The sequence below is a fragment of the Petaurus breviceps genome, unplaced genomic scaffold, assembly GCF_028583685.1.
Source record: "Petaurus breviceps papuanus isolate PSGF00001 unplaced genomic scaffold, PetGlider_PUasm1.0 91109, whole genome shotgun sequence".
NCBI lineage: Eukaryota > Metazoa > Chordata > Mammalia > Diprotodontia > Petauridae > Petaurus > Petaurus breviceps.
In genome coordinates, this window is record NW_027187413.1 from 17,089 (window position 1) to 24,499 (window position 7,411).

At 50.0% G+C, this 7,411-nt stretch overlaps 1 long non-coding RNA gene across 2 annotated transcripts in view; it reads left to right on the forward strand.

The window, feature by feature from the left end:
• Nucleotides 1-1,765, forward strand: part of LOC138154671 (uncharacterized) — a 5,006-nt gene extending 3,241 nt beyond the window's left edge. The window contains exons 1-3 of one of the 2 annotated variants that reach the window (XR_011166661.1): nt 1-63; nt 231-424; nt 797-1,765. This is a non-coding gene — a long non-coding RNA (uncharacterized lncRNA). The remainder of the gene's footprint in view (nt 64-230; nt 425-796) is intronic. The other variant, XR_011166662.1, reaches the window with a different exon arrangement.
• The last annotated feature ends 5,646 nt before the right edge of the window (nt 1,766-7,411 follow it).

The window sequence follows — 7,411 nt, forward strand, 5'->3', positions numbered from 1 at the left end:
CCGCGCACGTCCTGCCTCCTGCTGGCTGCAGGTACCATTGGGTCTCCTCGTCTCTGACCTCAGGTGAGTGGCCGCCAGGAGCACATGTGCCTCCCTGCCCTGGCCACTGGAGGAGCCGCCCTCCCCGACTCCTCCAGACTCCCAGTCACTTCCCCAGGTCCACGGTCCCTCTCCCCAGATTTCTCACTGGCTCACACTTTCCCAACCTCCAGACTTTGCTCTCTTCTCAGGACCCGAAGTTGGGGGCTGCTTCCCTCCCCTATCCCGGGCACGGGGCTCCCTGTCTCCACAAGGAGTCTCAGGGGCCCTCCCTGGCTCCCAGTTAGACCTCAGACCCCAGTCCTCTGGTTTCCCCAAGCTCTTCACTCTGGAGCCTCCTTGCCCCCACCAGGGGCCTGATCTGCCTGCCGGGAGTGGTTACAAGGTAACAGCTCCCGGAGCCTGCCCTGCCCCCTCCCCCAGGCCACTGCCCCCACTCCACTTCTCCCAGAGTCCTCAGGTCCCCTGTAGGGGCTGAATCCCAGACTCAGATTTCTCCCCAGTCTCAGGCTTCCCTGGTCATTCCCTGGTGGCTCCATCCCAGAGCCGGCCCTATAGAGCTCTGGCACAGAGTCATGGAGGCTCTGACAGGTCTCACCCCTTCTGGGATCCCAGCTCCCTCTGCCTCTTGGGGCTCTGGAGGAGGATGGGGAGGGGAGGGGGCCAGAACAGGAGACAGAGGGAGGGAAGGAGCCTCCCTGTTCAGACCCCCCTCATTTGCAGCCTGACCCTCCCTGCTGCCTCCTTCCCTCCACAGGTTGGAGTCTTTCCCCTGAGGGCAAGGCCTGGGTCTTTCTAACCCCTAGGGGACCTCCCCCTCTGTAAACCCCAGCTGGGCAGCCTGCAGCCTAGGAGGAGAGGGGCAAGAGCTCTCCCCTCTGGGATCCTTCTCCCTCCCAGCTCAGTCTTCAGAGGACCAAGGCCTGGCCCCAGCAGCTATTGGAGCCAATCCAGACACCAAAGGTGGAGGGAAATTAGGAGATTTATTATAAGGTACAGCCAATAGCAGTGGCCCAGAGTGTGAGGCCCAAGGCAGTGAGCCTGGGATTCAGGTTCCAGGTGGGGCAGGCAGAGGTGGAGGAGGGAAGGACTTTCCAGGTGACTCCAGGCTGTCTCCTGGGTGCCAGAAAGGCCTAGAACTGGGACATTCCATGACCAGTTGGGAAGTGTGTGAGGAAGAGCTTTGGCTGCTGCTGCCCCTGTGGGGCCATGGAGGGTGGGGGAGCAGGTCCCTGGGGCAGAAAAGGTCCAGGGATAAGGTGGAGGAGCTTTCCCAAAGGGAGTCACTTTGGTTCCTTTGCACCTCCACAGGGAGCCTGGATTCTGCAGGAATGGCCCCTGGGAGCAGCCCAGCCCCAGCCCAGGTGAGTGCAGCCCCTGCTCAGGCTTGACCAACACCAGCAACCCAGCCATTCCCATGGACATAGAGGAGGGTCTGTGAGGCTGGAGATACCTGCCTCAGGGATGGTTTCTTCACAAAAATAGGTGTGAAAATGATTCCAGTAGTAACAACCCTTCCCTGCTCCCATCTTCTGGTGTTAAAGTTATTCCCTGGCACCCTGGTGACTGGAGTACTGTCCCCTCCCTGTGCCACCCTCCTCAGCTCTTTTTGTGAAGAAATTTGGGTTAAGTGACTTACCCAGGGTCATGCCAGTAGTAAAGTCTCCAGTGCCTGAGATTGAATTTGACCTCAGGTCCTGCTCACTCCATGGCTGTTTCTCTACTGTTGCACCTACCACTTGCCTTTTGTTTTTAACTTCCCCTTCATTGCTGTTTCCTGACAGGGGTGACCTATTCACTCCTTCTCTTTCACACAGGGACCTGCCAGGCCCCCCCCCCCCACCCCCCGCCCCCCCCCCCCCCCCCTTTCTTCCTGAGGCCAAGCTCTCCCTTGTAGTGACTGAAGGTCCAGGAAACTCCTGAGTCTTGTCTGGGCAGGCCTGCAGCAGAGCCCTGAAGGCTCCCCCAGCTCCTGTCCTTGGCTGTGTGGTCATGGGAGCTGAAATTGTGCCCCTGGGGGTGCTAATGTCCTCCTGCCTCAGCTCACACAAGCTTTCCCAGGTCCCTCGGACCCCCGCTTTACCAGTTCTTCGGTCAAGTCAATGAGAAAGGCCCTGGACACTCAAGCCCAGATTTCTGGACACACTGCTCTGGGCCATCCTGCTGAACCTGGGTGTCTAAGACCTGCCCTGGCACAGTGACTGAATGACGGACGGCTTCTCTGCTCTTTAAAAGAGGCTCCTGGGCTTCCCACCCTTGCCTCTGTTGGTCCTGGGCCCCAGGACTGGCTTCCCCTCATACCCTATTACTGTGCAGATTAGCTTCCTGGTGGGATAATTTGGTCTGCCCTGTGCTGAGTGCCTGCTCTGGCAGAGACCATGAGAGCAACTAGGGGAAAAGGGAGGTTTGACAGAGTGAGGGCAGTGTGTTGTTACCTCAGACAGCTTCTTGGGACACCTGAGTCTCCCATAGGCTGGAGCAGGTCCTGGGTTGACCTGGGAAGGGTGTAATAGATGGAAGTGACCCAGGGCAATACTCAGTTTAGATGATGAGGAAAAGTCAGACAGTCCCAGGTCATGCAACAAGAAAAAGGAGCTTTATTTAGGTGTCCCATAAAGAGGACATTCACTAAGGACAGCTGGAGTAGACAAGGCTCCCTCCCCTCCATGTAGGAGCTCATCTGGTCACAAGGGTAAGGTTTGGCCAGGAGCCACCTGGGGAATCTGTCACGTCTGAAGGACCCTGATTTCACATGGGGAGACTTCTAGGCCTTTAGGTTTCCAGGCAGCCACACTGATTTGTCCAGAGACCCTGAGAATACTGACTAAAGGGAGGCACGGGGCGCCTTTGCCCACTATGTAAGTGGGGTTCATGGGACGCCCTTGTCACCTTTGAGGTGGAAAAAAAACCAAGTGTTCTAACCGTGTGACAGGGGAAGGACAGACCTCCAGGCGATGGTGGCCCCTTCCCATATGGGGAGGGTTCTGCCTTTGATGGCCCTCAGGTGCACAGTCAGTCTGACTTCAAGACTGGCTGAAAGAAGCAAACCAGCATTTATGATTAACCACCTACTAAGCAATATCTCACTGGAGCCTCACAGCCAGCCCTGGAAGGGAGGCATATTTATCCCCATCTTATTTTACTTATATATTCAGGAATAGTTTGGGGAAAACATTTTCCCCCCCTTTTTTTTTGAGAAGGAATGCAAGGCAGTTGGGTTAAATGACTTGTACAAGGTCATACAAATGCCTGAGGCCTCATTTGAACTCAGGTCCTCCTGACTCCAGGGCTGGTGCTCTATTCTTTGCATCACCTAGGTGCCCTTACCTCATTTTTAATTCAAATTCTTTTTTACATTAGAAATGGGCCATCTCCCTTCCCTTTCAGCCCCCCATCCCATTCCCCGCCCCTGTAATGCGAATGTAAATTTTAAAGATCTTCCCTGCCCCTAGGCTAAAGTGCAGCAGAAGCCTGGGGAGGGAGGCTTGTTTTTCAGTAGATACTTTTTGATTGGCCAGTGGGTCAATAAGGTTGTTACATTCTCTGAGCCAGGAGAAGGCTATATAAGCCCTGATGTGTAGCTTTGTTTTTGGGACTCACTTTGAGAAGTGTTTTGTGATTTGATCTGAATTCTGGGAAGCCGTTGTTGAGAGTCCCCCGGCTTTGAAAAACCCAGAATGTGGAAACCCAGATGTTGACTGGGTATGGATGTAATGGTTGGACAGTTTGGAAATCTGTCTACTTGATGTTTCTGTCTTGATAATTATGCCTGTATATTTTGAGGTTCAGGGTGCTGACCTTTTTGCCCTGAACAAGGTAAATGATATATGGTCTGACTGATTAAAGTAAGCTTGTTAACCCATTTTGAGTTGCTTTCCTTTAACAAAGCAGATCCAAGAACCTGTGTGAGCAGGCACCTTGGGGACACTGGGGTGCTTGCTGCTACAGCCCCCCAGCCACGAGAAAGGAGGAAAAACTAGCCTCCCTTAGAAGAATATGTAGTTAAGCTTAAAAACATTTCTCAGTGTTTATAGCTAAAAAAATCATATGAACCATCACTCTTGTCACCTGTCTATCAAGAGTTAAGCACCATGTCCTCATGGCTCCCCAGGAATTGATTGGTCATTTCGTTCATCAGACTTCCAGTGTGTGTATAACACATACCTTTGAATACAGACCTTTGTATCAGTCAAGGTCCACCTGATCCTCCTCCCACATGCTCCTTCCCCCACACTGAGAACACAAGAAGAACCAAACCCACTACATACAATGTAGAGTCAGTCTCAAAAGCAAACCCATCATGCTGTGCCCTTTAACATTTCTCCTTCTCTCCCTGAGTCCTTCCCCTCATGGAGCACACAGCATGTTTCTTCATCCTTGGCCCTCTAGAGTCTGGCTTGGACCCTATGCTAATTCAAGGTCAATGCAGTAGTAACCCTTTACATTTGTTAAACTTATTCATCCATACCCCATTTAGGAATAATCCCTCAGATTCTTTTTCTTTGCCACCTCAAAAAGAATGATAAAAATTATAAAAAATGAATTTCTTTTGTTTAGGCCTGATCCCTGCCATAACTTATCCTCCTTCTATCCCCCCTCTCTTTTCCTTTCTTTCCTTTTCACTGGTGAGCAGAATGTGTTTCTATACATAACTTTGTGTTGTCTGTTCCCTTTCTTCCTTTGACCAGAGGACTAAGGTTCAGGCATCAGATGTTCCCTCCCCCTCCCTCCTCCATGTTTGTGTAGATGTCTGCTCATGTCCGTCCTTGTGTGAGATACTGTTTCCTACCTTCCTTTCCATCCCCCCACCTCGGTGCATTCCTCTTCCTCTCTTTCTTTCTCTCTCCTGGGTCTTCTCTGATTTGATTCCCTCTATGAGCCCTGAGAAAGATCGCAGAGGACACGTGTCACCTCCACACATTTAATACAAGCAGCTTATCCTTTTTTTTCATTCCCCTAGGCTAGGTCATCCTTCTTTCCTTTCTCATGTTTCTCTTCAGTTGTCTTTGAACTTCAAGAGCTCTCCACAGTTATGGCCTTTTCATCCAGAATTCTTGAAGGCCTTTCCTTAAGGGTCATTTCGCCCCATGTCATTATGCTCAGTTTTGTTGGGTAACTTACTCTTGGTTATGAGACTGTATCCTTTACCTTCTAGCTTGTCCTCTTCTAAGCCCTGTGCTCTTTAATTGATGGTTATTGCCAAATTGTGTGTGATCCAGTGGCTCCTTATTACTTGAATTATTTCTGCATGCTTGCTGTGTTTTCCTTATTCACCTGTTACCTCTGTCTTTTTGGCAGTGGTGTTCCTGGGAGTTTCCACTCAACTTTTCTTTCAGGAAATGATCTGTGCCTCATTTTGACTTTGTGCTCTGCTTTTATCTGGGCAGTTTTAAGATTTCTTGAAATCTCACATGGAGGCTCCTTTTCATGGCATTCAGATACTTTAATGTTATTTATATTTTCTCTTCTCTTTTCTAATTGAGTTGTTAAATATGAGATAACTGGCATTTTCTTCCTTTTTTTTTCAATCATTTCAATTTGTTTGAATATTTATTTTTGCCTTGTGGCTTCTGTTTGTTGTGTTCCAAGTTTCAGAGAGGTTGTTGCTTGGCCGAGATTTTGTCTCCCTTGTACCAATCTCTTACTTCCTTGATTCTTTCTTCCTCACCTCTCATTTCTGTTCCATTTCTTTTCCCCTCAAGCACTCTCATTCCACTTAGAAGCACGTTTACCTCTTATTCCAAAACTTCCATACATTCTGGTTGTGTTTCTGCCCAAGCTGTGTTTTTGGGAGGCAGTGCTTGGAGAAAGGAGTCACCCTCCTGTGTTTGTGACTCTGTTCCTTTGCCGCCATAACCATTCATTATGGTGAGGCTGTTCTTCTTTTGATGGCTCATTCTTCCATCCTGCTTCCTCTGCAGCACCCAGATGGGAATGTCTGGGCTGTTTCTGTGGCCGATTCCTTGGGGTCCTGAGTGTTGTCTTATTCCAGGATCTCAGGGGCAGGATAAAGGCCATTGAGCTCTCAGTGTTCCCAGAGTGGTCTGATCCAGAAAAAAAATTAGACTGTTGCCCTCCTGCTCTGAGCTCTCCAAGTTTGTGACATGGGATTGAGTCTCTATAAGACTGGACTACTGCCAGGTTCTCTCCCTATTGGCCATCTACTAAGCTCTGCTGACTGACTAAGAGAGGGAAAATTGTAAGTTTCTCTTTATTTTGGGGTTCCTGTCCTGCTCATTCCACTTCAGGCTGGGCTGGACCTTGGAAGCCATACCCTGTTTGTTTTCCCAGGCCTGAACCACAGCTCTGCTTCTGCAGGCCTCTGTACTTCCTTGCTTCATTCCCCAGGGCCTGTGGAACCAGGAATTCCACTGCTTTTCACAGAGTCCCTTGATCCTGGTTATGTGAGCTGGGCCAGGGTAGAGGGAGAGAGCTGCCAGTGGCAGCCATCCTCTTGTAATTCCCTGGCATGGGTCTGAATTGTCTTGCCCTGTTACTCAGGATTTCATTTCAGGAATGTTCCTTGTGCAGTGTCTTCCTCTCTAGATTGTTCCACTGACCTTCCCTTTCCCCTTGTGCCAACCTGGACCAATGACTCACAGGTTTTTTGGTTTTCCCATCAGGATTTGGTCTTTACATTGTCCACATCTCTTAGCTGTTTGTGGAGAGGAGTTCACTGCCTTGGTTCACACTCTCTCTGCATTGCCCACAGACATTTTCCTCAGTTTACATAAGTTGAAAAAACTCTCCCGGATGTTAAGGGATTTACTCAGCATCACATGGCTATTAGTGTCTGAGGCTTGATGTGAGCCCTGCGGCTCCCCAAGATCAGTCTTCCTAACTGGTGAACCAGAGCTTTTGGCAGAGGAGGAAGATGAAAAGCTCCGGGAAGAAATCTGGCACTAAGATAATTGATGGATAAACATCTGTTAAGTGCTTGGGACACAGGAAGGGCCAAGAGACAGTAGAGTTACTCTAGGACCTCACAGTCTACTAGGCAATGGTATAAAATAGGAATTAATTAAAAGTGAGAAAGCACTAGAAGTAAGAGGGGTTGGGGAAGTCTTCGCATGGATGAGACTGAAGGTGGGACAGAAGAAAGTCAGTGCAGCCTGTAGGGCCCCTGGGTGGTGCAGGGCATAGACTGCCAGGCCTGGAGTCAGGAAACCTGGGTTCAAATCAGGCCTCTGCCTCTTATAAGCTGTATGACCCTCTCTGCCTCAGTTTCCTCCTGTGTAGAATGAACTACAGAAGGTAAAGGCCAATCACTCCAGTGTCTTTGCCAAGGAAACCCCCAAATCATGAAGAGGCGGGCATGACTGAAGAAGAACAGCAGCATTAGGGAAGATTGTAGGAAGAGTGTGACAGTGGG